The sequence below is a fragment of the Ochlerotatus camptorhynchus genome, unplaced genomic scaffold, assembly GCF_037179485.1.
Source record: "Ochlerotatus camptorhynchus isolate MF236.1 unplaced genomic scaffold, CSIRO-AGI_Acam_v1.1 ptg000203l, whole genome shotgun sequence".
NCBI lineage: Eukaryota > Metazoa > Arthropoda > Insecta > Diptera > Culicidae > Ochlerotatus > Ochlerotatus camptorhynchus.
In genome coordinates, this window is record NW_027040693.1 from 724,547 (window position 1) to 739,840 (window position 15,294).

Sequence of the window (15,294 nt, forward strand, 5' to 3'; positions counted from 1 at the left end):
GAACCCAATTTGGCAACACAGCTATCCGCACACATTCACCCGGACACGGACATATACACGAACACATTTAGAAAATCGATGTATACTTATTAGAGAGTAGTAGAGTGGGCTGCTGCCAGCTCAGATAGTGATGATGATGGCCGCTCTAGTCCCGTCCAACCGATTCCGATCCGAGCCGAGTGCTGTTGTTGTCCGCCTGCTGTCCGGAAAGATGCGTGGTTTCTCTAATGCGCCAGACCGTGGGTGTACTGCTGCTGCTGCACACCTCACTGCCTTCTCGGCATCAGAGTTGTTGGCGCGCTGTGTTGTAGGGTGGCGAAGAAGCAAGAAGGGCAGCAGCGGAGTGCGTGTATTATTTCCGGTGACTGATTTTCACCGCCATTATCTCCAACTCCTCTGCCTAGGCTTGGTGCTCTGCGATGGCTCTGATGTATTTGCTTGCCTTCCCGAGACCGATGGTGCGAGGGTAGGGGGATACGGGTCGAGAGGAAATTTTAATTTTATACCCAAGCCAGAGCCCGAATCGAGCTCTCTCGCTTCTTCCCTTCGATGCGATGGCTGGAGGTTGTTGGTTTTGTTTCCAATCACCATACACAGGAGGAGAAGATGGAAGCCATATTTGCTATGCGCGAAATTAACCCAAACTGTAGCTACGAATGGCCGAACGAATGGGGCGAGGTCACTCGAACGCGGATGGGTTAAGGTGCCTATAAATCTTAAGCACCATTAGGCAATAGTCGAATCGTTTATGCTCGGATTTGATGGTCAATGTACGCTCGCAGTCAGCTTGACTGCCTACCGCGCGGATCTAAGTCCAGACGAACATGTGAAAAGGACCAATGAGCAAAATATCGATTTCTCACGCAAACTTCCTCTACCAGATGCTGCTGTTGGTTTGCCTGAAAAAGTCATTGTTTACATTTGGCTCATTGGCCCTTTCCACATGTTCGTCTATAAATGTGCATCGCTCTGTCGCGAATAGTAATTATAAATGCTATTAAATTAGTTAATTTCCCATGGCTTGTTGGTCATCACGTCGTATAGTGCAAAACGACTGCTAGGTAGTCGATCCGGCAGAAGAAAAAAAAATGAATGGCCGCGTTATTTGGATGAAAGTTGAATAGCGTTACCCTCCTTCGCACTTCATACACGTAGATGAGCACTTTCTCTCCGAGATGATATTATGTCATGAAATTTTAATGTTTCACCGGTTCTAGTTAATGTTGCTGTGGCCGGGGCTATAGGAGTTGATTGTTCAGTGGTCAGCTCGATAGAGGCCTGTTCTATAGATGTGTTTGTGACGTTGCTGTGTTGCCGTATGGCGGCTAACGGGATTCGAGTTGAATGGATTTTACCCCCATGGATGCCGAACTTAGGGGATATGTGATGCTAGTTTCACAGATTCGGGTTTCGTTAACATACGTGTCTTATGGTAGGATCTCAAATCGGCTATCATTTCATTCCAAGCCACATTTATGGGCTGTTTTACTGTTGAAATAATCTTACGAATGATGCATCTCAACATTCCAGGAAACGAGCTCAAGGTACTTTTTTTATTATAGTCACTTAAACACATTTTAGATCTTTCGTGGCTTATGGGACTTGAACTCGTGACATTTAGCGTGAGATGCATGGATAATAATCATAACGCCGGGCCCGTCCTCAACACGCACTTAGAAGCACGCAAAACTATCAGGGTGACCAGTGAATTTCAAAATTCCCGGTTTTGCCGGATTTCCCGGTTCAATTATGAACAAAAACCCCGGTTTATAATATTCAGTAGAAACTATTCAATATTTTTTTTAAACGTGACGAAGTGCAAATTTGCGATCATATTTGTAGGTAAATGAGCATGAGCATGATTGACCTCCAACGGTTGCTACTCTGTTAATGTAAGATCAGCTGTAATTACACAGAGAACCAATAGACGATGCTTGGGACTAGCAATCATCCTCAATGTGTAAACACTGGTGATCTCAAACTAGGCAATACCAGCTCCGATCGCACTCGAACGCAGGTCAAGATAGGAGTGGATAGGAATGTGTTGACGTGACACTCATTTTGATGGAAGCCCAGGAGTCCTCTGCACTTCCACGAGGAATCACTTGGGTAAGAGGGTTGGGTTTGCAGCAGGGTTCGTTTTGGTAAACGATAAGCTTAATTGATGTCCTAACGATAATAAAACGCGAAGGAGCTTAGGATTGAACCCACGGTCGGTCTTCTGCTCAGTAAACAAAAACGTTTGCCACTAGGCACACGAGCTCCTTTTTAATCATCAAGTTGCTGTTATTACCATGTAGTCAGAATAACAAATAAAACGATTGACGAATCTTGAATGTGGATGGGCCTAAGATTAGACTCATGATGTTCTAATCAGTAAGCAAAACGGTCGCTCTAAGGCCACCGAGCCCCTCACAATTCAAAGATAATTATAAACAGAATTTAAAGGGTGTTCTGAGGATAATTTTAAAAGAAATAGACTCAGGCGAATTCCTGAGGAGAGTTTCATAGTTTAGTCCAGTCTAGTCCACACATACACGAATTCCCGAGGAGAGTTTTGATTAAATTTTTTTAAAACATTTTCGAATGAATTGAATGAGATTAGATTCAATCAAAGTGTTTTGTTACTTCATACAAAAAGTTTATAGTTTTCAAAGTTGGAGAAATGCTATACTAAAATCAACATGAAGCTTTGATGCGACAATTTATAGGCTAGAGTAAGTTCTGAACAGGATAGATTGATAGTTCCGTTAGTGTACGGCAGCGTTAAAAGAGAACAGAAGTTGAAATTGAGCGAAGGGCCATTAATGCGATAACACTAATCAAGTGTGCGCATTTGATTAGTATTGACGCATTAATGGCCCATCGCTCAATTTAAACTTCCGTTCAATTTTCATACTTGCCGTTCTCTAACGAATCGATCAATCTATAATCTAACTAATAAATTATCGCACTTAAGCTTCATGTTAACATTAGTATAGCATTCCCTTGAATTATCATGACAATATTAAAGGAATTCTATGGAGGATTCCGAGGGAATTCTTAGAGGAGTTTCAAAGGAATTGTGAAAAGAATTCTAATGTACGAGAAGAGTTTCAAGGGTATTTTCCAGTGAGTTCCGGAGAATTCCATGATTATTCTGAGGCAAATTCCAAGGTAATTATGGCAAACAAATTGTTTGTGGATTTTAAATAGGTTAATATTAAATCATTTGGAGAAGTAGTACATACATTCATAAAGTTGAAATCTTCATGGATCAGAGGTCATGACGATTTCAAAAATTTATTTTGCACAAACTGTATGCTTTCTTAAAGTATCACCTTAAGCAACGACAAAAAACTTATAATTTAAGGTTTATATCTCCCGTCGAATTCCCGATTACTTTTCTAATTCTCGGTTTTCCCGTTTCACTTGGTCTACGTTCCGCAGTCTACGTACAACTTAACCATCATTTCTTCTGGATAAAATCTGATTTCAGAACTTTACAAGAACAAACAATGCAAAATTGATGAATTTTTAGAATTAGGAACATTGAACTATAATTCCAGGAAGAAGATGGATAGAGTCAAAATGTATGATGAAAATGCAATTTTCACTCCGAGACTGAGAGAACCGTAAAACCTAACTTCAATACTGAACCAGTCATTCAATTTGTCAGTCATTTGCCCAAAAATTATCTCAAGTGAATTCAAAAGAAAATCTGAGGATATGGGAAGGAGGGAATTCCGAGAAAAAATCCAAGCGAAACGGATTATCAAAAGAGTTTCAAAAGAGTACCAAGAATCTAAAAAAATAAAGAAAATCAAGAGAATTTCAAGGAAATTTTAAGAGGAATTCCGCGGGAATACTAAGATGAGATTTAAGGAAATGATGGGAAGGATACTGTGGGAATGGAATGAACTTCACCTCAGCTTCCAAAGGAATTTCAGGGTGGCCACTGGATTTATGAAATTGAATTTCCGGTTTTTTTCCAAGGTGCCCAACATATTTTTTTCTAGTTCATACTAACAGCTAAATATGGTAAAAAAGGGGTAATTTCAGCAATTGAGCAACAACAGCTTTAAAATTCATAGCTTAGAAAAAATCATGTGAATTTAGGTGCTCTGAGAGTGACACATACGAGCGTCAATTTTGACATAAATTTGAGTCATAAAAGTCGCGAAATATAGCTCAATCAAACGTACTTTTCGTCGAGCAACGATATTTTCAGTCTCGGAACACTTAATATTACATGACATGGTTGTTTGCATCTCATCTTTTATGTTAAACATCGATTCCGTCACGTATAAAATTAGTTATTTCTAAGTGTGAATGCAACAAATTGCCAAATGTTTGAAGTCGAAAATTTGAAAGTCTCGGAAGTCAGAATTATGAAAAAAATATTATTAAATTGAACCAGTTTATCACATTCCTTTACTTTTTGAAATTCCAAACATGGCGATCTCAGAAAAAATGACTCTTGGCCCCTTGGAAAAAATGACTCTGACAAATGAGTTTTGAGGATAATGCCAAAGACATTCGACTTATAGATTGCACGTAATTTTGAAAGCATTTCAATAAAATTGTAAGGGGAACTAAAAACTAACTCCAAGAAGTTCTGAAGAGATTATTATGGGGATTATGAGTAGAGTTTCGTGGCATACTTTAGAAAACTGAAGGGATTTCAGGGAGCATTAAAAGGGAATTCAGAGGAGAATTTAAGTGAACTCTACGGCATACTTAATGGCTCTACCCATAATGTTCATCAACGGTAGAAAATTACTTAAATGTGAATCAATCAAATCAATCGAAGAGATTTCTGAGTAGAGCTTCGGAGAAAACATCGATAATAGTTTAAAAAGTATTTAATACTTTAAAGAGGTCACACCAATTCTTATTTCAAACTGTTTTGATGATAGCTTCAAAGGAATTCTTAAGAGAATTCATAAGAATGTTGAGAGAATTTAATTCAATTTGCAAAAGAGTACCAAATAATTTCTGAATAGCGTTTCAAAAGATTCTAAAGAAATTTCAAAAGCTTTTCAAAGAGAATTTCAAGAAAATTTCAAAAAATTATCTAAAGGGCATTTTGAGAAGAATTTTAACGAAATTCTGATGTTAAATTCCATGGAATTCGGAGGTACACAAAGAGAAAAATATGCCAAAGAAATTACTAAGAAAATTATAGAAATAAAGCTGTGTACATTCACGCGAGCATTATTAAGAATACACATAAATGTAGAGTGAGTTTCAAGAGATTTCTAGAAGTATTTTCTTAAGTGTTTTGCACAGAATTCCAAGACTGTTATGTAGAAAACCTATAGGAAATACCGCAAAGAGTCATATGTTATGAAGAGAAATCCTTAAAGCAATCGTGAAGAAAGTGTGGGATGATCCTAAGAGAACCCTTGAAGAGATTTTCAAAGACATCCTGAGATAAGTTCGAATGACAGACAACCCGAGCAAAGTCGGTTAACAAAATGAAAGCAAATCGATATTAAAGTTTGCAGTTCCTATCACAATGAAAACTCATTTTGATTTCAATTGTCGCGACAGAAGTTTGATATCATATTGTACTTTCATTATGCAGTCAAAACTTTTTAAATCAAAGCAACTTAACTTGAAGTTCTGCTGTTAATTTCTTGTTTAAAATTTGATTTAAGTTCATCTGTCGTTGAACGAACGATTATTGTTTATTTGTTTCGTTTAACACATTTTAGGTCATTCGTGATTAGCCCGAGGTGACATTTGAGCTCAAATCTTTCAGCGTGAGAAGCATGGATGCTAACTATTTACGACAGGCCCGTATTCAGTCAAACATTATGAATGCAAAATCAGTAATCAAATTGATTTCATTGAAAGCAGAATTAGTTTTCCGTTTGATTCAACAGTGTAAAATGTTGCTCTCATTTTTGCTGTGTTAACCGTTAAGTCAACCAAAATGAGATCAAATGGAGTATTCAAAATAAGTTACATCATAACAGCAAATTCTGATTTCAATTTGATCTCTAACTTTGCTCGGGAAGGGAACATTTCAAGATCCAGGATACGCTTAACGTCAATATAAGACTTATAGTGAACATTTTATACGATAGATGTCGAGATGAAAGAATAGAATTGATAGTTCCGTTACACAATACGGCAGTGTAAAAATTGTATATAGAAAATAGAAAGCGAGCAAAGGACAATTTTGAGGAAGGTACGAATCGTTAATTTGACGATGCCAGGAGCACAGACAGTGGTGGGTGTGACCTCCAATTTTGTGTTTTAGTCTAAGAATATCGAACAAAATTCAATACTCAGAATCATGGGATTGAAATTTTGTTCGATATGCTGAGACTAAAAAACAAAATTGGAGGTCACAAACTCGTCACTTTGATAGGCGGGACGTAAGCAAAATAAATATCCCACGCATGGAAACCAATTCTAGGTTTTGTGATCCAAAAACTTATCAAGGATCTAAAACTCACAGAATTCTAAATGTCATACTTTAAAAAGATTTGAGATTCCGTAGTCAACGAAACATCCCTCTAAGATTTACAACTTTCTAGGATTCTCATTTGAACTATTTAGAAAAATCCTGAAATGCTCCAATTCTTGTTCATTCATAAATAGAGGTCAGATAGTTTCTCAACTATCAATAGGAAACCATTTAATCGATGGCGAATAATTTTATTAATTGTGTCGTATGATGGATTTTCTTCACATCAGATTCTGGCCAGTTCTCCACCAAGTTTAACCAATATGGACTCCAACCGGGCACTCAATATGTCCCATGGACATTGACCATCCGGCCATGAATTCACATGTGATTTGATATGTAGCATCAGGTGTGGCCAATAGAATACACAATATATGATCGTCTATGATCTTGTTCTTAAATTCACATGTGGTTTGATATGCCGTATGATGGGTTTCGGCGCACGAAAGATTCTGGATATTTCGTGGAGGGTTCTCATTACATTCCCAGGTATGACCATGAGGAGGTGATCATGATGCATTTTGACTTATGTTAGCTCCTGGTAGTCACTCCGGGGGTGTACCACTTAGGACAAGTTCGGTTACAGCAAGCTACCTTACAAGTAAGTCTAAGATCTGCTTCCGTCTATTAACGTCTCTTTAAACTGTTCCCCTGGTAGAGGAGAATTAAGTTCATTCGAGATGGCGTCTAAGATCTGGGGTGTCCTTTGCTGTACACAGAAGTCGTATCCATAGCAACACGTCACCAACCTCGCAGTCTGCCACCTTGCCCGCTGCGTGCCCTTTCGACTCATTCCAATCGGTTCGTTATCGAGAACCATTTTCACCGGACTGCCGCCGTCCGTCATTCTTACCACGTGTGCAGCCCACCGTAGTCGCCCAATTTTTGTGGTGCAGGCGATGGGTGGTTCTCCCTGCAGCTGGTGCAATTTGCAATTCATTCGCCTCCTTCACGTTCTATCTTTCATCTGTACTCCACCGTAGATGGTACGCAACACTTTTCGTTCAAAAACACCAAATGCGTTGGTCCTCCACCATGTCGCCATAAATGATCTTGATTTCGAATTTTCATTAGACTGATGCAAAATTTGAAATTTATAGGTCCCTAGTGCTCAAACGGTTCCTGATTAGTCTCCCAAAATTTGAACTTATTTGGTTAGAAATTAACTTTTTGTTCAATGACTTATAGTCTTTTCCTTAGCTACAAACAAGGCAGAAACTGGTCAAATACCCTGGGGCGTCCGGAACATGTCTAAATATGGTCCTGGGTACTCGATATGGCTACCAACTTGTATTTGAATGCTCATATGATATGAGATAAGGTGTTTGGCCAAGTCAGAAACTGGTCAGATCCCCAATGGTACCCGAAACATTTCCGGGTATCCCCAATATGGTTCTAGATACTTAGTATGACAACCATTAGACTTAATTTAGAATAGCTGTCGAATGATGGGTTTGGCACGATTCAGGTAATCTTTAATCACATGACCCGTACTTACCGAAACATGTTCCGATCATATCTCCGGAACCGGTGGACCTTTCATTTGGCGGTTGTTGCGTCCTGTTTGGTTGGTTCAGTAGTTGCCGAGAAACATGAGTTAGTTTCACACTTACATATATGTAACGATCTCGTCGAACTGAGTCGATTGGTATTTGGTTTGAAAGTCGGTTTTCCAAGCGGTGTGTAGGGTTAACTACTTCATTTTCGGCCTATTAAGCACAACCCGCACTTAGTCTTTCTTAATCTAGTCTAGTTTAGCACCAAACGGAATGTTATTATTACTGATGGCTTTAAAAATTCTTTACCTTTCCGTACGTACCGTAAGATTTGATAAATAGAAACAAATTGTTGAGATATAGTTAAAAGTCTAACACTGCTTCTTGACGTCAAACTCGACCTACAGATTCTAAATTCGGCCTAATGCATTGAAACGCCAATGAATTTACTTCGGCCTATCGAATGAGAATAAAGATTGATTCGGTCGGAGCGCTTCATTTGTATTTGAGAATATTGGGTGCAAACATTCATATCACGCGTTCTTATTGACTTCGTTCGGTAGCATTTGAACTTAAGTATCGTACCAAACGCATAATTTACCTGTTGACGCCGAAGTCATGGATTTATTTGATGTTTTCTGCTTGATAGGCCCAAAATGGGCGCTTAGGCCGAAGTAGTTATCTACCCTATACCCTTCTTTATTAGAAGTGTAGAACAACAAAAAGTTCTCAAAGGAATTTATATGACACACTCTACAATAGGGCCTTGGATTGAACCTATGATCTTTAGTTCTGTGAGCAAAAACGGTCGCCATTAGGTCATCGACTTCCTCATATCACTGCACCAAAAATATCGCTCATGTTCTAACCAGTACCGACCGGCCTCTATTACGTTTTGATGCGCGCTTCCTCTGCTTTCTTCCGCCTCACCACCGTTCACACCCTGATCAAGGGTCTCGAAAAATCATGCCGCACCAGACTCTTACACAAATGCTTTTAGGTGACATAACATCACCAACCGGAACTCGTAAAATGATTGACCTTTCACACAACCCGATACAGACAAGCGTACACACTACATGGTATCTATCCCACAACAAATCTCTTTCCCCACAATTCCTCTATGAAACATTTCATCCAACTCGTAGTTTATATAATGATCTGCCAGGGCTGGTACAAGATCTTTAAAATTTGATCCGCGAAATCCGCGACTCCTCAAACGAAATCCGCGACTTCAAATACTAATCCGCGACAGATAAAAAAACTATTTTCATTGCTCGTAAATACCATTTGTATTACTACTACATGGTATTTCAAGCGTATTTCTTATAGCATATTAGTTATTTGCTTGCTCTCAACTTAGTGTTTCGAAGCGCTTCCACATTTTAATCGAGAGCTTTCTATGCCTGTGCAGTCCTATGCTCAAGAAGGTCAAAAATTTTCCATCCCGGAAAATTAATAGACCGAATCCAGCTTCCTCCAGTACAGACTTGCTTCGTAGCAGCGCCTTTACCGAGCTAAGGAAGTGTGTCTTCTTCTTCTTCTTCTTCGCATTTCAAGCTTATTGCAGATTGCATATTAGCTTATTGCGTGCTCTCAACTTAGTGTTCTAGATGCACTTTCACAGTTATTAATTGAGAGCTTTCGATGCCTGTACCATTTTTGCATTGGTATAATTGTGTGGCAAGTCCAATCATACTCCTATGCCCAGGAAAGTCGAGAAATTGTCCAATCCGAAAAATTCCTAGACCGGACCGGGAATCGAACCCAGCCACCTCCAGCATGGTCTTGCTTTGTAGCTGCGCCTTTACCGACTGAGCTAAGGGAGGAAGTGTGTACCATTTTGAAAAAAAAAAAATCAATGGATCATCTTCAGCTATTTGTGTTCTTGGTAGTATAAATTCTGACTATTTAGTGAACATGATAAAACACATTATGAGATTCCAATGAATAAACACGGAAAAGCATTTCTGAAACATTATTTGAAATAAAAATTGAGTTGAAAATCATCGTGAATCAAAAATAGGGTACATAGAACGAATTTATACGCAAAAAAAAAATATTTGAGGTTTTCATTTTTAAGAAAATTGGGAGTAGTTCAAAAGAGTTTTGATGAAATTTTTATGGTAATTCCAACCAAAACCCAAAAATATTTTTTTTGGATTCCGGGGACAGCTCTAACAACATTTTGAGGAAAATTTGTAAGGAATCAAGAGTATTCCAATAATATTCCGGTAAAATTTTTATGAAAAGGTAAAAGAGATTTCAAAGGAAATTATGAGGAGCATTTCAAAGAATTAATGGAAATTCTTAGCAGTACTAACATTAATTCCTATTGGAGCATTACAGAGTGAATTCAGAGATTGTTCTGCAGAAGATTTTCAAGCGTATTGTGGAAAAAAATTAAAAGAATTCAATTTTTCTACAATTGGACACAGAAAAAAAGGTCAAGATTCAAGGTTTGGGAAAAAATTAAATCCTGAGGTTTAGATTTTTAAAGATTTTATTCTTAGAAAATTATATGATCCTGGATTTAGAGAAATCTTCATGGTTCAGGATGTTTTATTTAAAAGTAAATATTCAGGACATGGAGGGGGGATAACGGAGCAGATTAGGGAACGTGAAAAGTTTTCAAGTTCCAAAACTAGCAACAATATTTGAAACGCCGAACTTTGAAATTTAGGGTTGTGCGAGCTTGAAATAATTCAAATGACTGAGACTTCACTCTTCTAATTCTGGGATTTTGCAACTTTGAAAAGTTTCTAGATCTCATGGTGACCAGTGGATTCTGATTGGAAATTTTCCGGTTTTTTCCCAAAGTTTACCCGTAAATTTGGAAATGTTTTCGGTTGTGCAATATACATTAAAATTAAGCATAAACCCAAAAACCGAAAGGATCACTAGGTTAAATGGGTCATTACAAAGACAGCAGCATTTTTCTTGAGACGAATTCGGACCTGTGTTCGAATTCTTCAAAATTTGTCTAGCATGAGCATGAGCATGATTGACCGCCCACGGTTGCTACTCTGTTATTGCCAGACCAGCTGTAATTACACAGAGAACCAATAGCCGATGCTTGGGACTAGCAATCATCCTCAATGTGTAAAAACTGGTGATCTCGAATTAGGCAATACCAGCGCCGGCCGCGCCTGAACGCAGGTCAAGAAAGGAATGGGTAGGAATGTGTTGACGTGACACTCGCTTTGATGGAAGCTGAGGAGTCCTCTGCACTTCCACGAGGAATCACAGGGATGTTGGGTAAGAGGGTTGGCTTAGTAGTAGGGCTCGTTTTGGTAAACGATAAGCTGAATTGATGTCCTAACGATCGTATAACGCGAAAGAGCTTGGGGTTGAACCCACGGTCTTCTGCTCAGTAAGCAAAAACGTTTGCCACTAGGCAGACGAGCGCCTTTTTAATCATTGACGAATCTTGAATGTGGATGGGCTTGAAATTAGACTCATGATGTTCTGCTCAGTAAGCAAAAACGGTTGCTCTAAGGCCACCGAGCCTCTCATATCACATTATAGCGTTACTCAAGTTTTTATAACTATTCAAACCCGGCACCGACGACAACGAAAAGTTTTACAAAATACACGATAAACAAACGATATTTTAATATTTTTAATATGAAAGGATCTGGGACCGCGTTTTTCTCCTCAGTAAGCAAGCCACTGCAACCGACGATCTTTGAAATCCTAAAACTAAACGCTACGAAAGTTCGAATTCTTCAAAATTTGTCAATAGTTTTAACTCAAACATTTCCTTTTGAATCTTTTCTGCTAAAATAAGATTGAGATTCTCTCTGAGAGTCCCTAAAAAAATTATTTATAAAAGTGTAGAAATTCTTTGCAGATTCATCCAAATTAAAAACCATGAAATTTGTCCTTAGATTTCATTCAAATTTTACAGCTTTTCTAGAAATTCGCTGAAGATTCCTGCTAAAATTGTACTCAAAATTCGCTTTAATTCTCATTTGAATTCCCAAACAATTCACTTCCAAAACAGTTGTCTTGAAATTTTGTTCAGAATTATTTTTGACTTCTCCTCTAAATTCTTCTGCAATTTTGCTAGGACGTTTCAAAATATTCTCAATATTCCTTCAAAAAAAAAAATCTAGTTAAGTCCAAGAATCATGAGAGTGTTTAAAGATCCAAGACCTTATTTTTTGCAAAAAAAAATTAAGTAAATGGGGGTTATTCCGAGAGTCGAAGTTTCTTTTCTCGCTTCACTAATGACGAATGTCACTTCGACTCTCGGAACAACCTCCAATTTTTTCCCGATTTGTCATCGAAATTCGTGGGTTTTTCCCGGTGACTTCGAATTCCTGGCTTTTCCCGGTTTTCCCGATTTCCCGGTTCACTGTTTAGAAAGTTTATGAGATCTTAGACTTAAGGATTTTTGTCTTCTTTATTATTGAGATTTTTAGCCAATTTGTTAGTTCATCTCATACTTCAGTAATGTTAAACTTCAACTTCTAATGGTTTTGATTGTATATTTGATCTCTTAAAACTGATCTCATGTCTTGAAATCGTTAAATAAAGTTGTTGTTTTACCAAAAATAACATATTTTTTACGCAAAAAATTCAGGAAAGTTAATTTAGCAAAATAAGTAGACACCCTGCATAAGAACTAGCTAAAATTTACCTTCAATTTCATTAAATAAATTAACAAGAGACGATGACGAAGGCATAACAAGCCCAAATATTTTCAAAAATATTGGTAGATAAGAGATAAATAATTAATATTGACGGCAAGATTTGTGATGGTTCTGAAACTTACTGATTTGTTCCAAGGTAACTTTGACATAAATTTATGTTAAATGTCATAATACCGAACCTGCAAAATGCGTGCCGATACTGTAACACAGCCCACCCGTCTCCATGCCATGTAGCGAGCTTGATCGTAGCATCGCCACGAATTTTGTTGATTTCAATTGCAATATTGCATTTGAATTAAATATGTAATGCATTTCCAGATTTTAATTCCAATAAAAAAGTAAGTGTAAGTATCTGTGTCATGCTGTACTGGTAATCAAACTGAAAAATATTTTGCAACTAATAATGGAAAACTGGATAAAACTTGATGAATTCTAAAAAAACGGAGGATTTCAAACATGAACTGGAATCACTGCTCTGTATATCATAAAACACGATAAATAGAAAATTGTATTCCTAAAAATTAGCATAAACAATGAATTCTAATTTTTTTGTGATAACACATCAGTCCCTTCGTGATTTTCGGGACATATTTTTATGTTTCCACGATTTTCCCAACTGAAAGTTCAAATCCGCTACAAATCCGCGGAAATCACGAAATCCGCGCCTATTGTAACAGCCCTGGATCTCTTATGGTCTTTTCTACGCTTATTCCGAGCTTTATAAGACTAATTGTATGAATATCCTGGGCTTCGTGGCGTGCGATTAGCGGCGTCCAGGCATGGACAATCATTTACATTCATTTCGTGCATTCATTTACATTCATTTGCCTCTCACTTTTTGCATGAAAAAATAAATCCCTAAAATGATGTGTAAAGCTTTTGTAGGTTTTGACATTAGCTACATAATAGATACAGATTTTAATTATTCACAAAAGTTGTAGTTAATTAAACAACCTCTAAAAGCTTCATACATCATTTTACTAAAATCAGTTTATGAAAACAGTTAGAGGCAAATGAATGTAAATGAATACACGAAATGAATGTAAATGATTTTCCATGCCTGGCGGCGTCACTCGTCGTTCAGGCGTATTATCTGTCCCACGAAATTTGTCTCCTGGTCTACTGGGTGTTTTGTTTTGTCCCTATTGTTAAGTGTTTAGTCTGTGCAGTGTGGTTAAAAACGGTAGACGATTAAAATATATAGACATAGAATTGATAATATTAATTTACAAGTTTTCGGTCCACATTTCTATTGAACGCATTATTCTAACTTACTGATTATTGCACCTTGCAAGCCTTGAAGATAATTCGTAGCATTTAGTATGTTGTTTCCTCAGTAGATGAAGATGTTCTGACATTTGTTTATAAATGCTAGCAAATATAAGTATGATTTCTGCGATAGTTTAAATGAATTTACCTGAAACGATAAAGAAAAAAAAATATTGTTAGAACATTTAAATAAAATTTACGGTATGTGTGTAAGTAAAGTAGGATGCATATTGCATATGGAAAATTTTAGAATGTTTACAACTACCAACTGCCTCCTGAAAACAATCTCAAAAATGATTCAAGTGTTATGACTAACAACTTATGAGTACGACCTTACTCATTTGAGGGTTCATCTTCACCCGAAAATACAACTCCATTTCAGCAAGCGTGCCAGAATAGCGTGGAATCCTAAAAACGGATAGGTACCCACAAACGGAACAGGTAGTCAATTCCAACCGGGACATGACACAACTCCTTCCCCTTCACCTTCACCTCAATCCAACAACAGTAAAAACCAGTCGATCAGTTTATATAGACCCATAACACTAATCCTCACTAATCTGATCACACCCCTCTTCTTCGATGTCGAGTGTGTGATGAAGCCCACAATGGGCCAATCGATTTTCCGGCCAATTTCTTTTCTAACCTGAGCTCATTTTCAGCCAATTTGAAAAAAATAAAACAAGAATCCCCACAAACAAATGTGCAGCCATAAAGGCCTAATGAACGGACAGTAAGAGCCTGAAACACCACACACAGACACATACGGAAGCACACTAAGCTTTCCTCTTATTTTTTCTCTACTTCTGACTGACGTCGCATTGATTGGTTTTGTTGATGTGCAATTAGATTTTATTGAGTGCAAATAAGCTCCGAGCCGAGGCAAGTGTCAACGATACCTCGATGAGAACAATCCATTAATGTGAAAGACTCGCGTTATGATTGGACCCTGCTGTAGGTGTTTGTGCATGTGGATTTGTATAAAATCTGATTTGCCTATATGACCTAAATGGTGCGCTGTGCATCGGCATTATTGGTTGATTGGTTTATGGAGCTTTCGCCCACGTTTCGAAACACTTGTTGGCATCCGGAAAGCAATCTTCCTTGTTCGTATCCGGCAAGCAAATTTCCAAGTATCAATTAGTACTTAGAAGCTTTTGTGGTTTTACGGAGGCATTGTGTCGGCCAATGGCCACTCTTCCACTGCCATCATTCTGGACGAAGCATGGAAGCATTTTAATAAGCCCGCACATTATCGCGTAATCTTGATTATCGATGCTGGCTGGCATTGGTCGGTTGGCTGTCTTTGTCCAATGAGTAAATGGGTGTCTACCCGGTGTGGCGAGTAACTGTATCGAGAGCGAGCTCTCCTTGCGAGTATGTCATTCAATGTGGTCAACTGTGGGGGTGC

The 15,294-nt window shown here is 38.0% G+C and overlaps 1 protein-coding gene across 2 annotated transcripts in view; it reads right to left on the minus strand.

Moving 5' to 3' along the window:
- LOC135702945 (metastasis-associated protein MTA1-like) overlaps positions 1 to 15,294 on the minus strand; it is a 273,632-nt gene that overhangs the window by 220,641 nt on the left and 37,697 nt on the right. The window lies entirely within an intron of this gene.